We start from the raw sequence: 27,120 nt of genomic DNA on the forward strand, positions 1-27,120 counted from the left end.
CTAGATACTGGCTTAGGCAACGACTTAATGACCAAGAACCCAAAAGCAAATGCAACAAAAACAAAGATAAATAGACAGAACTTAAACTAAAAAGCTTCTGCACAGCAAAATAAACAATCAGTAGAGTTAACAGACAACCCACAGAGTGGGACAAAATCTTCACAATCTATGCATCCGACAAAAGACCAATATCCAGAAGCTACAAAGAACTCAAACAAATCAGCAAGAAACAAACAAGCAATCCCATCAAAAAATGGGCTAAGGACATGAATAGACAATTCTTAAAAGAAGATATACAAATGGCCAACAAGCATATGAAAAATGCTCAACATCACTAATGATCAGGGAAATGCAAATCAAAACCACAATGCGGCCTGCAAGCATGGTCATAACCAAAAAAAAAAAAAAAAAAAAATAGATGTTTGCATGGATGCAGTGAAAAGAGAACACTTTTACACTGTTGGTGGGAATAGAAACTAGTAAAACCATTATGGAAAATAGTGTGGAGATTCCTTAAATAACTAAAAGTAGATCTACTATTTGGTCCAACAATCCCACTACTAGGTATCTACCCAGAGGAAAATAAGTCACTATATGAAAAGGATACTTGCACACGCATGCTTACAGCAGCACAACTTGCAATTACAAGAATGTGAAACCAACCCAAATGCCCATCAATCAATGAGTGGATAAAGAAAAGGTGATAAGTGTGTGTGTGTGTGTGTGTGTGTGTATGTGTGTGTATATATATGGCTGAGTAGTATTCCATGGTGCATACACATATACATATGTATGTATATGTATAAGCTATGAGGACACAAAAGTGTAAGAATGACACATTGGACTTTGAGGACTCAGGGGAAAGGGTGGGAGTGGGGTGAGGGATAAATGACTATACATTGGGTATAGTGTACACTGTTCAGGTGACAGGTGCACCAAAATCTCAGAAATCACGACCAAAGAACTTGTTCCCTAAAAACCTATTGAACTAAAAAAGAAATTTTAAAAAAGAAAAAAAATTGTGGGAAAGGAGCTACTAGTTTTAGTTAGTGTAAAATTGATTTTAAAACCGTATGACTATTTTGAAGGACAGTAAGAGATGAGGAAAATAACAACTAAGGGCTTCCAAAGGAAATGTTTGCCTTTTGTTCTTTTTGTTATTTTTCTCCACTTTTTTCTTGATATGTATTTGTACATTCACAATTCTTAGTGTTGTAGAAATTAATAGTTATTACTTGTATGTCTGTTCATATTTAGAAGTAATCAAGTGTATTTTGCTATATACATTTTTACTTTTTATAAATGTTCACACCTAAACATTACACCAGGGATATAAACTTGTGGAAATATCAGCCTTTTTTGCTCATCATTTTTTGTTGAGTATTTCTCTCAAAACTCCATTAACAATGAATTTGGCTTTACTATTCATACATATATTACATTTAAAATTTCCTCTTTTATGATCAGATTGCATTGCAAGAGACTCATACTCAGGGTCTCATATGAATGATTCAACAGAGCTTAATGAACATAATAGTAATTTCTTATTATAGTATATATGGTAATTTCTTATTCACTGAAAGGAGAAACATTAATAAACACTAGTAATAACTGTTAAGGTTTTCTTTTAATATTATACCTAAGGTATAACTCACATTTTCAACTTCCTACATTTATTTTAAAGCAACAAATCTTTCTTGGGCCATTGAAGACATTTATTTTGATAAATATGAAAGATGCAATAATTTTTTGAACACTCATCCAAGTAATCTGATACACAATGACATCAAGTTCATTTGAAAGCGAATACCTATTCCTGAATTTTTGTATGGTGTTTGATATCAAACCTTTCCTAAGATTTACCCATTTAAAAAAGAAATAGGTGAGGAGGAAGTTTCATACCCTTCTCTTACGGGAAGAATTTTCTATAGAAAATATTTCATTTTATAAACTGTGAAATACCTATAATAATTATAAGTTCTATTGCATATCTATTTTTCTTTTACTATGTTGTGATCAATACACAATGAACTCTTGCTTTTTAAAGTGGTAATTGATATTTAGATTCAACTTTTTTTTAAACCAAAAGAACAAGAATTTGGTTAGCCTTCAGAGTCTTAATACACTGCATATGTTTTTGTTAAAAATATTAACTCCCTGAATTCTCATTACCTAATTTTCACTTTCAAACTAATATCCCAGGCCATGAAATGAATCATCATTTCCAAAGAGTCTTAAAATACTATTAAGAATATTATAAAATGTTGTGCCATTTTGCTATCTTACAGAGCCATAATATCAATATTTCTATATAAATATAAAAAAAGCAAACCGTTTTATTAGGTTTCTTCATAGAACTCTGGCTTTGGGCTATCTTTAGCTCATGTGGTTTGGGTCATCTTAACTAAAAAGAAGTTTGTAATATTCAGTGGGCTGACTACATAGGCAAATCTAAATGACATTTGGATTTCTTGCCCCTTAATTACACATTCTGAATTCTACCCAAGTGTTCTTTGGAAGATATAGCTAAAGTTCAACTAACACCAAATGGAGATATTTTCAAATTATACTTTTTTTTTTTTTTGAGATAAGGTCTCACTCTGTTGCCCTTGAAGTGCATTGGCACGATCATGGCTCACTGTAGCCTCAACCTCCCAGGCTCAGGTGATCCTCCCACCTCAGCCTCCCAAGTAGCAAGTAGCTGGCACTACGGGCATGCACCACCACACGTGGCTCATTTTTATATTTTTTATAGAGATGGAGTTTCACCACATTGCCCAGGATGACCTCAAACTCTCGAGCCCATGCAATCCACCCACCTCAGCCTCCCAAAGTGCTGAATTATAGACATTAGCCACCATGCCCAGTCTATACTCCAATTTTAAACTCAGTGGTTTTTGTTAAGTTGCACATGCATTTATATCCATGCATTCATTCAATTATTATTCATTGAATACTTACTATATGTTCTAGGCTTGATAGTGAAGATATATTGGTGACCAAATCATACCTGACTTCTGTCTTCATGGAGCTTAAACTCTGGAGGAAAAGACAGTTGAGTGCCAAACAAATATTCTGTGTTTGTATTTGAACTGTATAAGTGCCACAAGAGAGAACAAATGTCATGTCTCTAACAGCAGGATCTGAACTGACAGATGGGTGGTCAAAGAAGGTATTCTCAAGGAAGTAGATTTTTAGGTGAGAACTGAAAGGATAGAGCATACAGTAAGTGCATTTCAGGCAAAGACAGGGACCATGAATGACGTCCTTGAGGTACACAGGGCTTATTTACACATACTAAATAACTCATGCAACAAATCAGAAGTAAAGAAAAATGTAGCATTTTACATTGTTTGTTATTAATTCAGTCTTCTTTATGAATATTCAGTTGTAGCAGTCAGGTTTCAGCCAGAAAAACAGAACTGTTAGGAGATATATATTAAGAGATTTATTGCAAGGAATTGGCTCACATGATTGTGGGGACAGGCTAGGCAAGTTGACAGTTCTTAGAGTAGATTTTCAAGGATAGGCTGGAACTCTCCAGCAGGAGCTGAAGCTGCTATTCAAAGGCAGAATTTCCTTCAGCTCTGCTTTTAAGACCTTTCAACTAAAAGGCCCACCTGGGATATCGAGGATAGTCTTTCTTACTTAAAGCCTACTGATTATGGATTTTAATCATATTCATAAAATACCTTCACAGCAACACCTAGATTCCCGTTTGACTGAATGACTGGAGACTGTACCTAGAAAGACTGTCACATAAAACTGACCGTCACACCACTGCAATTTAAATTTTTCCAATTTGAACATTTAGGCAATCCTCTTAGGTAAACATCAGCCTCTCATTTAGATAAAAATGTGCTCCTCAGACCAACTTCCTCTCAACCACCTTCCCCTGCTATGATGGTGTCCAGTTGTCAGTGGGTGAGTGTTCTGGGAAGGTTGTGCCTTGTGAGATCTGAGGTCCTGGGAGGGCCTCAGGCTTCCTCCTGTGCTGGTCCTTGTGTGTTTGTGGACTACAGGTTTCTGGCCCTGATCTACCTGGTTGACACATGGCCTTCTGTCCTGGCCTTTGATCCTGGCCAGTACTGCCAGTCTCCCCTCAGTGGTCAATGATGTTGACTTCTGGACTTCTGCTCTCTACTGCATTTGGCCCTGCCTGGGAATTTCCACAGTTCCTCACCCACCAGAAGGGCTGTCATCACGTCATCCACTTCACATGGGAAGCAAGCAGCTTTGGAGTGCTAGCTTTTTTTTTTTTTTTTTTTTACTTTAAGTTCTGGGATACATGTGCTGAACGTGCAGGTTTGTTAAATAGGTATACATGTGCCATAGTGGTTTGCTGCACTTATCAACCCGTCATCAAGGTTTTAAGCTCCACATGCATTGGGTATTTGTTCTAATGCTCTCCGTTCCTTGCCCCCCACCCACCAACAGGCCCCAGTGTGCTAGCTTTAAGGCTACTCTCTCTTCCTGAAAGGAGTGCGCCACCTTGATATTGCCGCTCCCTAGATCCAGAGGGTGGCTTACAAGGTGGTGTCCTCCATGTCCTCTTCCAGGCAGATGATGGGCTGTCCTTAGCACCCCTGGCATAGCTGACAAGCATGTCTTATATTGGTTTTTATCTTTTATTTTCCTTCCACCAATCTTCCAGGGTTAGAAACAAGTGGGCTTTCTTTTCTTTCTGCAGAACTCGTCCTGTGTGGCTGGCAAGCCTACCCCTTTAAAGCCTTTTTTTTTTTTACTTTTTAAAAAAATTTTACTTTAAGTTCTGGATACATGTGCAGAATGTGCAGGTTTGTTACATAGGCATACATGTGCCATGGTGGTTTGCTGCACCTATCAACCTGTCATCTAGGCAAGGGGAGGGAGAGCATTAGGACAAATACCTAATGCATGTGGGGCTTAAAACCTTTAAAGTCTTTTGAAAAGCACAGTTTAAATATCAATCATGTTGTCCTTCACCAGGCATGGATTGAGGAGAAAAGGGCCCCTCCCCTCCAAAAAAAAACCTATTTATGAGGGAAAGTTAACGACTTAGGGTTAGGGTAAGGGTGAGGTGTATGAGGAGGAAGGGGAAGTGAGCACAACATTCTTTAAGCTTTGCTTAGATCCCCAGAGTTGAAATGTTGACTCTAGATAGATATGATAATTAGATTTTAAAATGGTTCTCACAGTCATTAAAAACTCCTAGACCAGCACAAAAGAACATGAAGTGTATCTACCAGTAGTGGAGATTGATTCCTCATGATCCATTTATCTCTTCTTAACCCATCCCCACATTTAACCAGAGGTATTTTCAACATGAAGTATTGAAGAGATAGTTTCAGTTTGAGGCTAAGAAGTAATTCACTTATGCAACAAATATTGATTTAGTATATCTAGGCACAGCCTATAATATGAAATACTGAATGAATGCATGAATCATATGAAATAGTCTCAGTTTATAATTGGCTATTTATCCATTACAAAAACTTATTCTTCTAAAAAGATAATTTAAATCGATGAAAAAATGGAATGTCACACATTCTGTGTCCTGGTGGTAGGGTTGGCTCCATGGATATGCTTAGAAGGGCCCTGCACTTGGTTTAATGCCCTGTTGTTGTTGCCATCTTAAAATTCTTAATTTTTAAACATGGGTCCCCACACATATTCATTTTGTGCCAGCCCAGCAAATTACGTATCTTGTCCTCAGCAGAATAATTTGACTTCTAATCCTGACTTCACTTACTAGCTCTTAAGCAAGTTACTTAACTACTCTAAACTTCATTGTCTTATCTGTAAAATGGGCATGTACCAGTGCCTGAAAGGGATTGCTGAGAAGATAAAATGAGATGTGTGAATGGAGTAATTAGCGCATTGCTTTGTAATTAGCAAGCGTGCAGTAAATGTTGACAGCTGCTGCTGCTGTTACTACTACATAAATAAATGTGTTTTGGAACCAAACTATTTTTTTAGGTCTAAACAACCTACTAATGTAACAAATACATTTCGCTGTTCAAAAATAAAAACTACATAAAGTCATTTTTAAAAATTCAAGATATTGCCGAGACTGCCAGCTTTATTTTTCTAGTCACTGGTTAGCTTTCTTATAGTAAATAGATTCTTTTTCACAGATTTATTAAAATTGAAATAATTTTTTTCTTACAACTTTAAGACTCTTAAATAGTATGATTTTCTAAAGGACAGATAGCAGGCTCTGATGTTATGCCTTGTTAGCACTGATTTGCTGTTAGGAGTTTGACAATTTAGCTTCTATTTTAAGGCATTAATATTTAATATAGATTTATAAATAAATGAAGTACACACAAATTCCACTAAGTAAAACCAGATGAAGCACATGGACAAATGGAGAGGTAAATTAGGAGGAAGCAATAGATATAATACAGTAATGTTATATTTTAAAAATGTATAACCAATCTTATTTGAGAAAGGATTGGAGCAGAATATTTCACCTATTCAGCATCCCAGAGGAAAGGATTGACTTGTTTTTTTAAATAACTGAAGCTTAAGCCCTTAAACTTTTAATGTTTACTAACACATTTTAATGGAAATTATTGTTTCTATGGAAATCTTAGATATTGCAGGCATCTGATTCCAAAAATAGAATGTATTAAGCATAGTTTTTTATTAATGACTCAAGGTCATCATTCTATCATATCTTTATAGTGCTTTCTCTTTGGGGACTTGAAGGGATCATAGGAATTCCCTACTTCCTTTACAGGAATTTCCTCAACTTTCTGCGGAATGCTAGCTGGTGCTTACTTGTTCCATTTGCCGGCATAGCTTCAAATTTCTAATGACCAGCTCAACTGTAGGAAGGCTGTTTCTGCTGTTTACCCCTTTCTCAAGATTTTTAAAATATATTTGATTCTTGTCAGTCTCTTTATGTGGTTAGAATTAATAGATCTGTAAAAACTCAGGAGCATTATCTCAGCCATCTTATACCATATGGTACCCTAAGAAGTAGAGAAATCTAATCCCAGAGTAATCAGAAGGAGACAGAAGGACAGAGAGGAAAGAGAGGAGAAATTAAGGGAGTGTGCCCAGTTCCTGAAAGCTTTCTGGCTTCTATTTATCTAGAACCTTTATGATTAAGTATCTCATTATCCTTTGAGAGTCTTTAAGTATTGCATTATCTTTTAAGTAACTCCAAAACTTTCAAAAATGCAGTTTGAATTTGTGTTATTTTACTTGTGAACAAAAGCGTCTTAAGTATGACTATGTCTACTTTAGGCATAGTCTACATTAGTTACTATTCAATGTTAACTCATTTTGAATTTGCAGGTTACTAACTCTGGATTTTTTTTAACCTCAATTCAGGACTTTATATTAAGCTCTGTTAAGTTGCAATATAACTGGGGTAATATAATATACATTTGAATATCATAATAGTGCAAGAGCCACTGAAGGCCTCTACTAGGGCAGTAACAGGTTATGGGGGAAACAACACGAAGGATAAGAAGACTTTATGAGAAGGTTTAAAAGGATGTGGTGCTGACTGGATGGAGGGAGATGGATGAGAGATTGAATCCTTAAGATAACTTGCAAATCAATGGGTAGAGTTTGATGCCATTCACGAAAATGGAACACGCAGAAAGGGATGAAAGGGAAGATGAGTTGTTCCCTTCTCATCATGTTGAGTTTGCTTCACTTGTAGCAGGGGTGCATACATAAGTCTGAATCTCAAAAGAGAGGCCTAGAGGACAGTTAAAAAAAAAAATCAATGAGTTGTTTATTAAGTGATAGTTTACTCCAGAATGCTGAAAGGGCCTACTCAGCAAGGATGCAGAGTATGAAAAGGGAAGGCTGGAAATGGGACTGGGGAGCACCAACTAGTTGAAGAAAAGAATGAACTCTGAGAAAATTGAGAAACAGCAGCCTGAGAGGTGAGAAGTAGTGGGAAAAGACAGTGTCAGAGAAGACAAGATGCATTTGAGAAGGAAGAGCGATCAACAGTGTCAAGTGACCCAGAAAAATCAAGTTGGATTAGGAGTGCCATATGCCCATAATCTTGGATGACTCAGAGACAATTGCTGACTTTAGACAGAGTATTGTCAGTGGATCAGTGAGTAGGAAGAAGGCCAGCTTACCATCGAACCAGAAGTAATGGACAGTGTGGAGGTACGCATCATGTCCTTGCCTTTCATAAGCTGAACTGAGTGAGAATGAAAAGAGAGGATTTATAGAAATAAGAGGATGCACAAGTGAAAGGGAAACTTTTGAACAATAGAGATTGCATGGTGTTATACTGAGGGAGGAAGAAAGTTAGAAGGCACAGGGAAAGGAGGTATTGACTAATGGAGGGACAGACAGAAGAATAGGATCCAGAGTTCCAGTGTCTGAATTCGCTTCTGATAAAATTTCACAAAAGATACTTTTATGCCAGTGGAAAGTGATGTGGGCATGGGCAGGAGGATAAGTGACTGAGAATTGAGGTGTACTTTTTTCCCAACCCAATGCTGATTTTTTTCCTTCCTTGAAGAAAGAATATCTATTAAGGTAACGCTGTTTGCATCTTTCCACCTTACCCACACTTCGCCTAGGGGAAGAGGGAGGTATCATTTATTTAACTGTGGATTCATGGCCTACCTTTTCTCTTTCCTTCCTATCAGGAATTCTCTGTTTCTCTGTTAGAGTTGTGAATGGGTTAGTAAGACTGGCTAGCTTTCATTTTCAGTATTAGGAGACTTATTCAGCTTTCACACTTAAGCCCAGTCGCCAATGTTAGCATCAACAATAAGAAAGATGGTATTTTGTATTTCATTGCCAAATTCTTTTATCCTGTTTCTCTGTTGGCCCAGAATTCAAGCAAGGAAGAAGAATGCTGTCTTCTTTGTGCCCTTTATTGATTTTCAGGAAACTTTTCTTCTATAGTATGTGCAAAGTAGGTGACAATATAAGAAAAATATCTCTATGCACACGAGAATGGAAAGTTAAGAGAGTCTTGGTTTCATATAGGAGACAAGAACCAATGCCAGGAGTCGAAAGTGGAGTAGAAGCTGAAGAAAGAGTCAAATATGGACACCAAGAAAGAGTACTCAGTAGCATTTTTTATCTAGCGGAGATGAGAATCTATTAAAATAGTTTTCCCTTTTGTTCCTCAATAAGGTTGACTGTGATGATGAGATCCGATATTGGGGGGAGGGGCGGAAGTCGTTCTTTGTTAGATTTCTGGTGCTGGGATCTTTAACTTTTTCTGAAGTCATTGGTACATACTTAAATTTGCCTAGTATTTTTTTTTAACTTTAGGGTTAGCAGCTCAAAGATAGCTTGATCACTTCTCCGATAAGCTCTTTAACCTATTACATCTTTTAATTTTGAAAAGATTTCAGTCCAGAATTTCAGTAAGTTCTCCAACTTACTTCATCTCCCTTGTGAGCAATAAAATTAAAAGTCTTGTTAAGAACATTCAATTCAGAAAACATGATTTGGATACCTACTTGATGAAAGGCAAACAAGTAATAGGTAATTATACTGGTGATGTTAAATATGCCAAATCTTTTGTGTATAGTAATTCTCTAATATTCCCAAGAAGTCTTTTTTTAATATTCCTTTTGTTTCCTGTGAGTTCATGGTAAAAGAGCATCAAAGCCGAAGGACAGTAGTCACTAGGTATTTTCAGTAGGGTGAAGATTACTTTATTACAAAAATGACTGTTTTCAGATTTAATTTAAAAGAGATTCACACCTAGTTGAAACATCTCCATGTCAGCAACATTTGAAGTTTGAGAGAAAGGAATCACAAACAGTGTAACGTTAATAATCAACTTTTTTTCAGTAAATTTCTGATTTTCCCTCCCTTTTTCAGGTATAATTTCCAAAAGTAAGACCACAAATCTTAAGTGTATGCTTTGATGAGTTTTTATAAAAGTATTAGACTCATGTAACTAACATCAATCAGGATTTCTCTTTCCAATTTATACCTCTCTCTCCCAGAGGCAATTACTCCTTTAATTTCTAGCTTTATAGAATGTTATCATTTGTTCCTTTTTTAAATTGACAAGTAAAAAATGTACCAATACATTTATGGTACAAAATGATGTTTTGATATATGTGCCTATTGTGCAATGGCATCATCAAGCTATTTACACAAGCATTATCTTGCCTATTGATTTTTTGTGGTGAGAACACTTAAAATCTGCTCTCATAGCAATTCTCAACTATACAATTCATTGTTATTAACTACAGTCACCATGATATATAATAGATCCCTTGAGCTTATTCCTCCTAACCAAAATTTTGTGTCCTTTGACCAACCCACACCCTCATCCCCTGCCACCCCCCACCTCGCCCCTGGCCACCACAATCCCCAGCCTCTGGTAGCCACCATTTTGCTCTCTGTTTCTATAAGCTCAACTCTTTTAGATTCTACATATGAATGAGATCATGTGGTATTTATCTTTCTGTGGCTGGCTTATTCCACTTAATATAATATCCTCCAGATTCACCTACTTTGTCACAAATGACAGAATTTCCTTCTTTTCAAAGGCTAAATAGTATCCCATTGTGCATAGGTATTACATTTTCTTTATTTGTTTATATGTTGGTGGATACTTAGGTTGATTCCATATCTTGGTTTTTAGGAATAATGCTGCAATGGACATGGGAGGACAGATATCTCTTCTACATACTGATTTCATTTCCTTTGGGTATATATCCAGTAATAGAAATGCTGGATCATATAGTAGTTCTATTTTTAGTTTTTTGAGGAACCTATATACTGTTTCCATAGAGGCTGTACTAATTTACTTTCACACCAACCGTGTGCAAAGGTTCTCTTTTCTCTACATTCTCGCCAATGCTTGTTATCACTTGCCTTTTTTGATAATAGTCATTCTAATAGTAGTAAGTTGATACTTCACTGTGGTTTGGATTTGCAATTTCCTAATCATTAGTGATACTGAGTATTTTTTTCAAATGTCTGTTGGCCATTTGTATGTCTTATTTGGAAAACTGTACTCAGATCCTTCGCACATTTTTTTAATTGTATTATTTGTTTTGTTGCTGTTGAGGTGTTTGAGTTTCTGTTAATAATATATTTTGGATATTAATCTGTTATCAAGTGTATGACCTGCAAATATATTCTTCCATTTTGCAGATTGTCTCTTTACTTTGCTGATTGTTTCAATTGCTGTACTGAGGCTTTTAGTTTGACGTAATCCCATTTGCGTAATTTTGCTTTTGTTGCCTGTGCTTTTGGGGTGATATCCAACAAAATATTGTCAAGACCAATGTCATGGAGCTTTTCTCCTATGTTTTCTTCCAATAATTTTATAGTTTCAGATCTTATATTTGAGTTCTTTAATCCACTTTGAGTTGATATTTTTATATGGTATAAGATGAGGGTCTAATTTCATTCTTTTGCATGTGGTTTTCTAGTTTTCCAAGCACCATTTATTAAAGATACTGTCTTTTTCCATTGGGTATTCTTGGCATCTTCGTCAAAAATTAATTGATCATAAATGCATAGTTTTATCTCTGGATACTATATTTTGTTCCATTGGTCTTCGTATCTGTTTTTATGCCAGTACCATGCTGTTTTGATTACTCAAGCTCTGTAGTAGATTTTGAAAACTGGTAGTCAGGTAATATGATGGCTCCAGCTTTGTTCTTTTTGCTTAGGATTGCTTCAGTTATTTGGGATCTTTTGTGATTCCATATGAATTTTAGGATTGGTTTTTATATTTCTGTGAAAAATGTCATTGGAATTTTGATAGAGATTGCACTGAATCTGTAGATCACTTTGGGTAATATGGGCATTTTAACAATATTATTTTAAACAATATTTTTAATTATTATTTGTTCGTAAACATTGCAAAAATGAGTTAGACAGTAGGTGTGCTTTTATGTCTGGCTTTGTCTGCTAAGCATAATGTTTTTGAGATTCTTTTATTTACTGTGCATCAGAAATTCATTTCTTTTTATTTCTTGAATATTGTTCCATTGTATGCATATGTTACAGCTGTATATCCCCCTCCTGCTGATGGACATTTGAGTTTTTTTCAGTTTTAGATTATTATGAATAAAGTTACTCCATACATTTGTGTATAATATTTTGGGGGACATATGTTTTATTATTTCTTTTCAGTAAATATGTAGGAGTAGAATTGCTGGGTCATAAGGTAAGTATAATTTTAAAAGAAACTGCTTAATGATTTTCTACAGATGTTGAACAATTTTACACTCCCACCAGCAATATATGAGTGATCCCAGTGATCTGCATTCAGACCTACATTAGGCATTATTACTGTTTAATTTTAGCCATTCTAATGAGAGTGAAGTGATAATCTTATTGTGGATTTAATTTGCATTTTCCTGAGGACTACGTTAAGCATGTTTTTATGTGTTTATTGGCATTCACATATACTCTTCTGAAGGGTCTGCCCAAGTCTCTTGCCCATTTTTAACTATTATTATTTATTGTTGTTATTTAGATAATATGGATACAAGTATGATTTATGTATTATAAATATTTTCTCATTTTGTGGGGCTTGCCTCTTTCTTCATTTCTCTCTCTCTCTCTCTCTCTGTCTCTCTCTCTCTTTCTTTCTTGTTTTTTGACAGTGTTTTACTCTCTTGTTCAGGCTAGAGTCCAGTGGCAAGCAGTGTCCAAATCCTGGGCTCAAGTGAACCTCCTATCTTTTTTTTTTTTTTTTTTTTTTAGAGACAGGGTCTTACTATGTTGCCCAAGCTGTTCTTGAACTCCTGGCCTGAAGAGATTCTCATGCCTCAGCCCCCCAAATTGCTAGGATTACAGGCATAAGCCACCATACCATTCCCAGCCTACTTTTAATTTTCTTAATGATGTGTTTTAATGAGCAGAATTACTACATTTGAAGAAGTCAGATTTATTATAATTTTTTTCTGATGATTCCTTTTTTTTTGTTCTAAAAATCTTATATAACTCATTGCCAAGATATTCTTTTTATGTTTTCTTCACTGAACTTTATATTTTGGCCAAGGTCTGTAATCTACCCTGAGTTAAATTTTTGCATATGGCCTGAGGTATAAATCATAGTTCTGTTTTTTTTCCATACAGATATATATTTAACCCAGCAAAATATTTTGAAAAAATTTTCCTTTCACTATTGAATTCCCTGTTGCTGACACCTTCGTCAGAATCATTACGGACTCTGTAACCTGTTCCATTGATCTATTCATGTATCCTAATACTAATGTCACACTGTCATGATTATTTTACGTTTATACCATGTCTTAATGTCAGATTGCTCCTCTAATTTCATTCTTCCTTTTTAAGATTCTGAAGCTGAAATTTTTAATGAGTTGCTTTGAGTACTTACATGAAACCTACTATTGTTCCTATGTTCTCATAGAAAAATATTTTTATGAATGGGTTATTGAAAAATATCAAACAGATAAATATGCATACATCTTTTAACCATGCTTCCTATAAGCAGTGTGTAACATGCTACGAAATTTGCTAAGCGCCTTAGAGCAATTCTTTTGTGCAGTGAAACAAGTTTCCTGACATGTGCGCCATCTGCTGATCGACATTTCCAATGGCATCATATCATGGTGAAGAACTCTGAACTTCATTTCTCTTTGTTCATTCACTGTCTTCAATGACAGATTCTCCAGCTCAGATCTTTAAGATACTCTCAACGCATACACACACACACACACACACACACACACACACGCACACCATTGATTTTATATTCCATTTATATCTTTTTGCTTCCTATCCACTTTTATCCTTCATACCTAATTACCAGTCTTCCCATTTTCAAGAGCTTTTTGAAATGAATAGCCCGGAAGAGTCTCATCTCCACCCAGCAAGCCTCAGAGAACTGTAAGAATGGCTGTCTGTCAGGTCATTGCCAACCCATTTCAAACCTCATTAAAAATAATTAGTTTTAGTGTTTATTAAACTACCCTGTGTAGTGTCTAAGCCTAATGGGGTCCATTAACAGCTTTCAAAGTTGTGCTTACATATGATAATTTATAAATAGAAAAATTTAAACACAGTGAATACATTTTTGCCTCACTATGCTGTTGCCGTTTAGAGTGTTTACAAATTTTGACAAAGCATTGAATACATATGCTGTAGGCACAGAGCTATCCTTAACCAGTATAGTAGTGTCTCTATAACATTGTCAACAGAAGTGTCTAGTTTTTGAAAGCTGATGTTTTACTGGAATGAAATGGATGGATTTGACTCTCTAGATGTGGAATTCCTCCTCCCCCATCATGCCTGATTTAAACTGTCCTGATATATTCAGAGCCTAGATATAGTGATTATTAAGGGATGGATTTATATATGTATGTATGTATGTATGTATTTTGCAATCTCAGCTCACTGCAACCACTGCCTCCTGGGTTTAAGCAATTCTCCTGCCTCAGCCTCTCGAGTAGCTGGGCTTACAAGCATAGGCCACCATACCTGGCTAGTTTTCGTATTTTTAGTAGAGACGGGGTTTCACCATGTTGACCAAGCTGGTCTTGAACTCCTGACCTCAGGTAATCTCCTTGCATCAGCCTCCCAGAGTGCTAGAATTACAGATATGAGCCACCGTGCCCCACCGGATTTTTTCTTTTCTTTTCTTTTTTTCTTTTTTTTTTTTTAAATCAGAGGCTTTGTTCAAAAGTTGGTTTTGTAGTTCGGCGCTGTTTAAAAAATTGTTTTATATTTTTCCTATATATGTAGTATTTGACTTATCAGACTTTGATTTGTCAGGATATTTTAAGCCTCAATCAATGATGCATCCATGACACACAGCATCCATAGGCGCTCAGTACTTTTCATGTATCATTTCATTTCATCATTATGCCCATTTATAGATGAGGACACTGAGCGCAGATGGCTGAAGTAACTTATTCAGATCATAAGCATATGGTGAGTGAAGCCACGAGTTTACCTAGGTTCATCTGACTTCACAGTACGAGGTCTTAACATACACCACTGCCTGTTTCTCTATTTTAACACCTTTCCAAATAAAAGCTCTGCGGAAGCTTTCAATTAATAGTTTCTTTTTTCTAATTAAGATTTGTATTGTAATATGCAAACAGACTTGTAGAAGAATTTTTTAAAAAAACAAAACAAGGCTAAACATGTGTGCATGTCCATGACTCAATGCTGCCTCTCGGTGGGGTCTTTTTTCCATAACAATCTTTACATCTTCACTATCCCATTAGCTTCTGGGCAAGTTATATTAACTAAATCTGTAATTTCCTGCAAGTATTACCATATGCATATTTCTCCCTGTTTACAAGGTTTGATTTTTCTTACTAACATTTTCTAATGTCTTATCCTTTGTCTATCTAGTTTACTACTTCTTTTACATATCAGCCCGGAAAACTGTGAGTGGCTGATGTGCAGCATTCTCTCATTTTGTATGACAGAGAACCATTTATAAAACAGAAAGTAGCCTGGCACATTTTATTGCCTGAGATCTGATACCTTGTTTTTATTAGGGGTATTACTTCATTATTTGGACGCACTATGTGTGCGTGTGTAAGAATGCTTGTCATGGGGTGGTAGGGGAGCATAAGAAAGCCGCATTAGAGCCCATATTCATCAGTGAGTCCTTAAGTATACACTTGATTTTTCCTCCTCTGGGTCCATCCCAAACTCATTTCTGAGAATCCAAGATCTAAAATGCCTGAATCTGTGGACAATCCAGAGTTTGGCAATGAACCCAAGAAATGCCTGGAGATAATGCAAGAAACTTAATTAATCAAGCTTATATCTGCCAGAGTTTTAAACGGACTATTGAGTTGCTCAATAACAGATCAAATCTGAGCAAAAAGAACAGCATATGGAAGCGTTCTAGCCTAATAAAAAGAGAAACTCATGAGAAAAAACTGGACTATTAGACTAAGTTCACAAGTAATATAAACTTAGATCGGTTCCATAAGCCTCTCTCTACCAAAGAAATGGTAATGCCTCTCTTGAATATAAGCCATTTGAGGATCAGGACTTGCACATTGTCTTACGGCTTAATAGCAAATTTTAAATCAATATATCATATAGGGATTTTAACCTTTTTGACAGAATAGTCCTTCAAAATACTTTTATAAACAATTTAATCCATGTCTTGTTTTCAATGTGTATCGTAAAGATAAAATTGTCAGCATTTTGTATATATTAGTTGTATGTAAAGACATTATATCACACTTTTTACTGTATCCAACAGGATATAAATGTCATAGCCAATTAAGACCCACAGATTTCCTTTTAAATAGTGTAAGTACAAGCTCAATTTTAACACGTGGAAATGTTAAATTATTCTGTTTGCTTTTTGAATCTTTCATTTCAGTTCATTACCCATTAATATTAGTACTGAAAAGTTAAAAAAAATTTAAAATTTATATCATTGCTGAGAGTTTATCTGAAACATAATTCTTAATAGGATAAAGAGATGGCTCAAATGGTGTTTGATAAGAGGGACACAGACACTTCAAAAAGACTATCCCTGACCCCCTAAATTAGGTTAGACATGTTTACTATATGTACACATTCTACCCTATGCCACTTTTTTCTTAATATTTTGATTACTTTTTTATTGTCTACTTTCCTCACTAGGCTGTAAGTACCATGAGGATGAGGATAAGGGTCTTGCTATCTTATTGTTTCATTTCCAAGGACTAGTCTAGGGACAAAATAATAGTAGGTGCACAATGAATATTTGTTCAACTGATTTTGGTTGAGGAATCACTAAGTGAAGGAGACAGAGTATGAGGTGACAGAAATATGACTAGGAGGGTGGAATAGTTCAAATACCAGTGATCAAAGTACAGTTATTAGAAACAATTTATTGCAGTTGCATTGGGGATGGGCAGGCTATTTATGACTTTTGAGAATAAAGTTTTAATAGAATAGTGTAAATGAGAGTTAGATTGTAGAGTATCTTAAAGACTGACCGATAATGAAGGAGAGGCTGTAAAAAACGAGAAATTCAATGGATTAGAGATATACAGGTGTAGGGAAAGGGAAGGTTATGTCTAAGTTCTCTGAACAGTGTGCCGCATGATTTATAAGGGGTAAATAAAAGGATTACTAAGAAGTGAGAAGCCAACTGAAATTGGGAAACCTGAATTTTCAGATGGCCAAATTTACATAGTTTTATAACTTTCTCTGAAACAAATCAGCTGAAACCAGATAATAGGAAGTGGGTAATGGAGGCAGTCCAGGATTTAGGACTGCATAAGCAGAAGGGTTAAGGAAGTGATGGGGTTGAGAGTACTATTAAAGATCTTATCAATAGGACCGAATATGAAAGATCTCAACACACTCAGCAGATATTTCCAAGCATTAACAAGTCTAAAAACGATAACATTTCCTGCTGAAACTGCCTCTTTTCCAAAGCAAAATATGTTATTCTCATGTCTTGAACATCTGCTGCTAGGGGAAAGAAAAGTCTCAGAAAGCTCAACATTGTATGCCAGTGTTCAAGTCAAAGTAGCGCCAAAATCACTGAATGAATCAAGATGAGCTCATCCAAGATTCCATTTTAGAACATATCTAGTCTTCTACCAATGGTTGAAGTGCAATGAAAATTGTAACTAAAAATATCAGCCTCCTTTGATGCCATATACTACCATCCAGTCTGAGATGTAAAACCAATACAAGAGAACCCAAATTTCTCTAGGCAGTGGCTTTTATGTTGGATGTTTCAGGAAGGTGTGTTAAGATCTCTGTGAACTCAAAACTTTTAAAAGAGTAGCAGATGGTGGTTACCTTAGCAACTGTTGCAGTGCACTATACTTAGATGTTTTTCTCTGAAAGCTGATTGTAGAAATACTATTCTAGTGTTCAGATGTAGTGAAAAGAAAAAATTAGAAGGAACCTAAATAGAGGTAAAAGTTTATCATAGAGGTGATATCATCAAATCACCATTACTAAATTGAAGTTTCATTTTTAGGTATTTTTATTTAAGGCAATAATTAAAATGGGAAGTAAACATTTTACATAATGCATATATTTTGTACTACTAGAATTTCATAAACTTGAATATTTTAATATTTCTAGAAATCATACTGGAAGTAATTATTGCAAAGTCAGAAATTAATGATAGCATGTTAAATATTTGTTACAGTACCCATCTTTAAAAATAATGATCATATGAAAAATAAATATAATCACAAGGAGTTTTTTCCATTTTTCATTCTGGAATGAAATGGAATAATTACCAACATTAAGCTATTTTTTCCCTCTCATAGGTAAATGGTTCTTTCACTTTAGTGTATAATGACATTCAGCTTTAACAGGTTCATCAGGTCATCTGTATCGGAGTAATTTACGGTGCCTGATAAAATGCAGATTTTCAGTTCATGTTCTCAAACATCCTGATTAATTGGGGCTGAATATTTTCAGTTTTACAAGTTGTTCTGATGCATATGGTTCCTACAAAATACTGAAGAAACGAACTGTCTCAGCTTGATACACCAGGGAAGTCTTGGGTCACTTTGACAAATGAGAGACTCTAAAAGGTACAGATAAATTTAGTAGTGAATGTGTGAATTTGGAACATTAAAAGGCTACTAACATTTTCCAGAAAATTCATTGTTTAGAAAGGATAATGTCATTACTAACGAAGTAATTAAAGTGGTATTAATCATTTAAAATGTTTTGGCACTTTGTAAGCATCATTAAAATACATTTTAAATTTCTAAGACTTAATATTTTTATTTCTTCTTACTGTCAAAGGCATATTTATCTCATCTCTGCTGTAAATGGGGTAATATAATGAAATGAAAAGAATTAGGTTTTTGCGGCCAGAAATCTGTGCATTCCAAGCTCAACTCTGTCATATAATAAGATCATAAGAAGTTATTAATGATTTTTTAGAGCCTCAGTTTTCTCCTCCATTAAAGTGGGGATTATTCTAAACTACAACCATGGATGATTGTAAATGATTATGATATATATTTATTTATATATATATGATTATATATATTATATATATATTCATTATATATGTATAATCATTTACAATCACCCATGGTTGTAGTTTAGAATAATCCCCACTTTAATATATATGTATATATTATATATATATATAGTGTCTAGAATAATATTCACTCAAAAACTGCCTCTTTTCTCTCTCTTCCTAATATAAAAAGGAGCACTTATTCAGTGTTAACAATTTTCTGATTTTCTGATTCTTTAGTTTTGATTGCTAAAGTTAAAACGAAAGTCTTCAAAATGCCTCAAGATTAGCAATAAATTGTGCTCTTAATTTTTCTTCTATATATTTTTATGGCATCTTTTATTTCTGCTTGATTTATTTGAAACTGTGTCTTTAACAGTTTAGATGTCAAATGGCAGTTCTGATGACAGGATCTGACATCACTGTATGGAAGGTTGAATATTGCTGTTTTACAAGAGGAGGTAACTACGAAAATTATAAGATGGGATGTTGTTTCACAAAAAAACTAAATAATTCCATCTCATAAATATAATTGAAAAATCTTGTGAGTCTACGGTTTGGATTTTTTTACATTCAGTTCTGGGAATTTTCTGTTATCAAATTTTTATAATGAATTAATGATCTAGAAAAGTTGTGGTAGAGGAATATATATAGTCATATATAAGTATGTGTATATATATATCTCTCTCTCCATTCTTGTACTTTTTCTGCTCAAACATAAATTTTATTTCTTTAACCAGAAATTCTTATTTACTAAGTGTTAAGTCTCAGTGTTCTGGCCAATCTTCTCTATCATAAAAGATGACTTTTTTTCCTTGCCATTTCTTGCAAGTAATCCTTATTATAGTTATTCAATATTATGCTTTATTTCCATGATGAAAGAATGACATGAACTTCATAGTATAGACAGATTAAAAAATACTTGATATGAATGACCAGACATTAATGACGATGACCCTTTTTAACAAATGTTTTTTCTTCCTTGAATTTTCACGAACGGTGTATCTTATTAAGGTGTATCTTATTGTTTTCATTTTTGAGTTATTGCTTTACATTAGATATGCTTTAAAGTTGATTTCCTCATATCATAATTTATATGTAATGATATACTATTTACATATTGAGGCTCAGAAATTAACTTGTCCAATGTTACACAGCTAGTAAATGGAGGATTTGGGATTTGAACTCAGATCTGTCAGAAATCAAAGCACTTAGGTTGTTACCCACGTCACTTTCCTATGTTATATAGGAATTATATAGATATTCCTCCTTATTAAAAGGAGAGAATATTTAAAGGTAGAGACTATACTTTTAACCCTATGGCATCACCATTAGCAATGACATTATATGTTTATCCGTGGATGCCAGATGATACCCTGTATTTGTATAAGGGTTTCTCTAGTGATTCTAGTGTACAACCAAGCTGGGAAGTTCCTGTGTTTATAATCGTTGCTCAATAAACATTGATATATATAAATGGGAGACAAAAAGAAGAAGTACTGGGAGTACTAAGCATGAAATATATCTGTTTATACAGTGAATATATTATTTTATATAGGAATACAATGACTATATTTTAATGTTCCGTGAGGAATCCATAATAAAATATTTTACATTTATGGTTTTACTATATAAGAATTTATTTTATAATAGCATTTTGAAGGGGAAATAGACCAGGACCCAAACACCTTGGGTCAAAGGCACTGTTCTACCATTTAATAGCTTTATTCCATTAAGGAAATCATTTCCTTTCTAGCCCTCAGTTTGTCAATCTGTAAGATAGCAATGATGTCACCAATAGGCTGTACTAATGACTAATTTAATTTGACAAAGTGCTTTATTGAGCATGGGGTATGATACACTAAACCTCGCACTATGCACTAATCATGACGAATATAAAAGCTCCTTGTCTTTACCATCTAGCACCATTACTTAGTAAACGTGCTGAGCTGCTACAAATGCCTAGAGTAAAGAAGCATGTTTAGCTATTTAAATAAAGGTATAGTAATTATGTTTCATTGTTCAGTCATTTATTTTTTGTTCTTGAGTGCTGTTATTTTACAAAAGAAATAATAGTGTGCAAAAATACATTTTTAAAAAAGATAATATGTTTCTGCCCTTATAAAGCTTAATAGTCCATTGAGAGAAAAAGATACATACCAAAGAAGCCCAGAAATTATAACTACGATAAAGCTGTGGAATAGAATAATATAATACTAGAAACATAAGATCAGGGAGACCTGACCCAATATGGGAGATCAGTGAAAGCTTCCCTAAACAAGTTATGTCTGAATTAAAATCTGAAGAATAGGAGTTAACCAAGCAAATGTGGTGGATAAAGATGGGAACATTCCTGTTAGGGAAGCAGCATGTATAAAAGCCCTCCGAAAGATAGAAAAAAGCCAAAGTGTCCAGAGCACAGAGAAAGGAGAGAAAAGGGGTAGTCAGTGCCACTCCATGCAGAATTCTGACTTCTGCATGAGTATCTAGGTAAAGAAGCATGTGTAGCTATTTAAATAAAGTTATAGTAATTATGTTTCATTGTTCAGTCATTGATTTTTTGTTCTTGAGTGCTGTTATTTTACAAAAGAAATAATAGTGTGTAACTTCTAGATGCCTGTAGCCCATGACCAAATACCACCATATCAATATCTCAACCCAGTAACCTGACACTAGGCCATGGTAAAACCTTGTAGTCCTTGCTATGTACAATATTCTGCACTTTATAATCCAGTCTGTGACCTAGAAATCATTTGCTCCAACATCCCTATCTAGCATCAGTTGAATGACTACTTTGTGAAGCTCCATTCATGCCAACCATGGAATTGCTACTAGATTGAGGTTTATTTTATTGACAACTTGCTACTCATTATAGCTTCTTGTTACTTGCAGAGGACTCTGAGAACTTTATTACAGTTAGACTTTCATATTGTTTTGGTGAAATCTTGGGACTAAACAAATTATTCCACCAGTTCTTCTGACGTGAGGCAACCCCTGTTACCATTTGCTATGCCTGATTGGCCTTGAGGGTGCCAAGTTCACAGCCTGCTTATGCTGGTAGTTAATGCTCATAAAAGACCCCCTTTTTCCTCTGCTCTGGACTTTCACTCTTCTCTCAAGTCATCGTGCCGCATAACTTTCTGGACCACCAAAGTCAGTTTATTTTCTTTTTTGTGTGTGCCATTTTTAATGTTCTTCATATACAAAGACATCTGCCTGTGTTTACAATATTTAATCCCAACTGACATGATGATCTGATAGCATATACAATAAATACTTATGATCTCACGTCCCTTATTAACAGAATCACTGGGACACCTTGCATATTCCTGGGGGTTTTGCTACAGTAATGCAATCCCCTATTCCATCCTTAATATCAATCTTTATGATACCTGTGATTTCTATTCCTATATACCTCTATTTTCTCTTCTATAATCCTAGAGTTCATGATGGTCGTATATCAGCCTGGCCAATAATTTCTATCCTACGGTGATTATAAAAGCAGTCTCTTCGGCTGGGCGTGGTGGCTCACGCCTGTAATCCCAGCACTTTGGGAGGCTGAGGCGGGTGGATCATGAGGTCAGGAGATCGAGACCATCCTGGCTAACACGGTGAAACCCCGTCTCTACTAAAAAAAAAAAAAAAATACAAAAAATTATCCAGGCATGGTGGCACGCAACTGTAGTCCCAGCTACACGGGAGGCTGAGGCAGGAGAATTGCTTGAACCTGGGAGGCGGAGGTTGCAGTGAGCTGAGATCATGCCACTACACTTCAGCCTGGGCAACAGAGCAAGACTCCATCTCAAAAAAAAAAAAAAAAAAAGGCAGTCTCTTCTTCCTTTGAAGCTATAACATTTAATGCACACAAACCTTAACAACCAAGTTCAGTGTCCAGATCGTGTGTAACAGATGATAGCCTACTACCAATCAACACTTAACATGACTAGTATCTCCTTGAGTTATCTCCAGTCTTTGTGGCCCTTCTAGATACTTAATATTGTCAAAAAAGTATTCTGACATTTATTAACATAGTAAGGAAGGCTTTGTTCAGACCTATTGTGATCAATGTCAAGACTATCACAAAAGAGAAGAGAGATTGGGTCACTTGTGAACACAACAAGGATACCAGGCAAATCTACCTTTCTTGGCTTTGTCCATAATTATGCCAAGACATTCTGGAGATGTTCTGAGTGTCAAATCCATGAGATAACATGTTGCCTGCACATGGAAAGAGCTAAGATACAGGAACTCAGGGACACAGCAAGGTTCTTTCCAATGGAAGCTGTATTACCCCACTGCGTGGAGGATAATCCTTACACTGACAACAATGGCTGGCATTCACTGAGTACATAAGTGCCAGAAGCTGCTCTAAGAACTTTGTAAGCCATGCTAAAACATTCTCAAAAAATCCTTTGTTAATCTCATTTTGTGGGTTGTCTTTTCACTTTTTTGATTATATCCTTTGCTGTGCAGAAGCTTTTTAACTAATATGATCCTATTTGTCCATTTTCCTTTGGTTGCCTGTGCTTGTGGGTTATGGCTCAAGCAATTTTTTTCCCAGACCAATGTCATGGTGATTTCCCCAATGTTTTCTGTAGTAGTTTCATGGTTTGAGGTCTTAGATTTAAATCTTTAATAAATTTTCATTTGATTTTTGTATATGGCAAGAGACAGTGGTCTAGTTTCATTCTTCTGCATATGAATATCCAGTTTTTCCAGCACCATTTATTGAAGAGACTGTCTTTTTCCCAGTGTATGTTCTTGGCCCCTTGGTCAAAAATGAGTTCACTTTAGGTGAGTGAATTTGTTTCTGGGTTTTCCATTCTGTTCCATGGGTCTGTGTGTCTGTTTTTATGCCAGTACCATGCTGTTTTGGTTACTGTAGCTCTTTAGGCCAGGACTTGTTTAAAACTTGGCTGGATGACTTTTCTTTATTCGCCTGTATGGTACAAAATATGATGAATAATTACTGAGTATGGTTCCTAATTTATCATGTACAAAACTCTAAATGCCCCTCTCCTCCACTCTCCATCCCATATATATTGCAAGATGTTGAAGGGAAGTATAAAGCTGTGTAAAGTTTTTATGAGACTTTCTCTCTGACCAGAAATTATACACATACTCCCTTTTAATATATTAAAGGGCAAACTTTTAAAAAATCCTACCATCAGTGCCTCAAATAAAGAAAGGTGAGAATTTTGTGATCAGATGTCACCATGGCCCATATTTTCTACCCTAGAGAAGGTTATGAAAGTACTTTCTCCTTATTTTGAAGTTATAATTTGTCATGTCCTTGGTTCAAGGTATGCAAAAATCCTTTTGTGTCCATCCTTATCTTTAGAGGTAGGACTAACACTACATCAGTCCAAGAAGAGAGAATAAAAAGTACAGTAGAAAGATTAGCTACTAAATCTCACCTAATTCAATCACACTGAGATGCCCCAAACTACATGTGGCAAGCAGTCTCTTAAAGGATCCCAACAATTTTTCCTCTTGGTACCTATGCCCTTATGTAATCCCCTTTCCTTGAGTGTATGCTGTCCTAGTGACTTGCTTATAACCAATAGAATATGGCAAAGGGGACAGGATGCTATTTCTATGATTAGGTTACATAAGACTGTGACTTCGTCTTGCTAGTAGAGCCTCTTCCTCATTGGCTTTGATGAAACAAGCTGCTATGTTGGAGAGACTCATGTGGTGAGAAAGTAAAAGAGGCCTTTGGACAACAGCCAGGAAGGAACAAGGCCCTCAGTCTAACAGCCTAAAAAGAACTGAATTTTGCCAATAACCACATGCGTTCAGAGGCAGATTTCTCCCTAGTTAATTCCTCAGATAAGACCAAAGCCCTGTCTAGCACCTTGGAGAGACCCTGAAGCAGAAGATGAGGTTCATTTGGGCCTGGTCTCTTGTTCCACAGGAATTATGAGATAATAAACATGGGTTACTTTAAGTTACTAAGCTTATGGCAATTTGTTAAGCTGCCACATATAACTAATTGGGAGGTTAAATAAATAGCCCTTGGGAAAATTGGGAGGTTAAATAAATAGAACATAGTTGCATTCGCTGAATAAGTCAATAATGACAAGGCTTCTTACATGCACAGGCTTCCTACACTCATTGTTCACCTGTTTATAATCTAATGCTGGAATATAAACATACTAGAAGTGATTGTGCTTGCTCAATAACTTCTACTTGGTTAAAGAGTTTGACTCATGTACATTTACTAATTATTTCCATCTACTGCCAGTTCAAAATCTTACGCTTCTATAGCAGTACCTATTTAGTTCATTAGCTTCATCTTTGGTGATATAGTTGAAAACCTCTTGCTGGCATGTTCCTTCTGGCAGCTGGATGCTTCACCTTATTACAGAGCTGTGTTTCTCTGTTTCTGACCCAGTTTCCTTCTCCCAGAGAAGTATGCACCTCTTGGTATCCTGTGTAAATTCTCCTGGACTGGAGGAGCCTGGGATGTCTAACTAACTCCTTCAGCCCTGTTACCTTCCAGTCACCTTTCTCTTCAGGCTTTCCTGAGTCCGTTTCTTTCCCAGCCCTACCTGGGCCTGTAGATGCATTATCACCATGTAATCATCCACCCCCTCTTCCTTCTCTCTACAACTATCCTCAGGCTTGTAGTGGGGCATCTGCCAGCAGTGATGGGCAGGTCAAAATGGCTTCAACTAACTGACTAAGCACAGTAGCTGAAAGCACAGATGTTAGAGTAAGACAGTCCTAGATGTAATTCCTGATTCGTTATGAGATATAACCGTAAGCAAGTTGCTTAATCTCTATTTCTCAATTTTTAAATCTATAAAATGAGTATGTTAATGCTCTGTTTGTGTGAGCTTTTTTGCCCCAATCTTTATTTCTCATATTGAACTTCCAGAAATATCTTTTTCATTTTGCATTTTCATCATTTCAGAATTGTATAGACTCATGGCTCTGAATTTCACTCTGGCTCATTTTATTAATCACACATGCATTAAGATTTTAGTAAGTGGTTATATATAGCAGATTGTATAACAAACACCCTGAATTAAAAGAAAAATGAAATTTTATTCCTGACCTCAAAGTGCTTATAGCTAGAATGTAAGGAATACAATTATAAACAATGCCATTAGTTAAGAAATAAAATATGTGCCAAGAGCTTGAGAAAATAGGTGTGTGAACAATTAGCTTGGAATCCAGAGATTCCCAGAAGAAGTGACACTTAAACTGAAACTTGAAATATAAGTAGGAATTTATAAGTTAAAAAGCAGTGGAGATGATAGTGTAGAGAAAACAGAATCTGTAAAAGTCACAGCATTATGCAAGAACATGGCAAGTTAGAATGTTAGGTAAAGAATTGAGAAGAGAATTTTTTTTCATGCAGGAAGGGGATAAAGGGATGACAAAATAAACTGTCATCAGATCGAGAATGATCCAGAATGTGGTATCTAAAGGTGATAGAGAAGTGGAGGATGACTAAAGTTTTTAGCTTAAACAACTGGCAGCCAGTTTCTTGATTTACCTGCCTGTCATTGAGCTGCATGTTACTCCATCTCATCCTGTTCCATTCTTCTATGAGATCAACCACAGTGTTAATATCTTGGCTAGCTTTTTTGGCTTTGGGAGGCCTAGTTGAGTGTATCTTTCTGTTAGCTGGCTTGTCTGCAAATCATTTCTCCATTTATTTTTCTAGGGCTCAACTATTATTCCAATTATATCACCTATCACTGGAAGAAGAATGACTGATAGTGTCAATGCAAACAAAGCATACAGGTGGAACAGATTGTGGGCTGAGGAAGAGTGTAGATAGAAAACAAGCTATGATTTTGTTGAATTTGGGTATAGGGGTCCAGTGGATCTCTAACCAAATGTGTCGACCAAGCAACTGGAGATCAAAGCCAAGAGTTGATGAGAAATGCCTGAGATGATTTGTAGATTAAGTAGATTCAAAGTGGGAATGCTATTAGTTGAAGCTGTGAGAATGGGTATGGTCACCCAGAATACGTAGAAAGTGAGACCATGAAAGGATTAGAGACACGACCCTCAAGATAATTAATATTTAATGGATGAGAATATAGTTGAGGTATCCTCCTGAAGGCTGGTAAAACTCTCTACGTGAATGGCATGGGTATTGATGTTCAAGCCCTAACAGCTGGAATTTACATATGCTAGTAAATAATTTTAAAATGATTCACCTATCCATCAGCCCTATCAGGTGAGGTTGGAATAGCAGGGGTTTG

General features: G+C 35.6%; 1 protein-coding gene across 2 annotated transcripts in view; it reads left to right on the plus strand.

The window, feature by feature from the left end:
* Positions 1 to 27,120, plus strand: part of NAV3 (neuron navigator 3) — a 924,153-nt gene that overhangs the window by 361,296 nt on the left and 535,737 nt on the right. The gene's annotated exons all lie outside the window — the stretch shown is intronic.

This window comes from Pongo pygmaeus, chromosome 10, assembly GCF_028885625.2.
Source record: "Pongo pygmaeus isolate AG05252 chromosome 10, NHGRI_mPonPyg2-v2.0_pri, whole genome shotgun sequence".
NCBI lineage: Eukaryota > Metazoa > Chordata > Mammalia > Primates > Hominidae > Pongo > Pongo pygmaeus.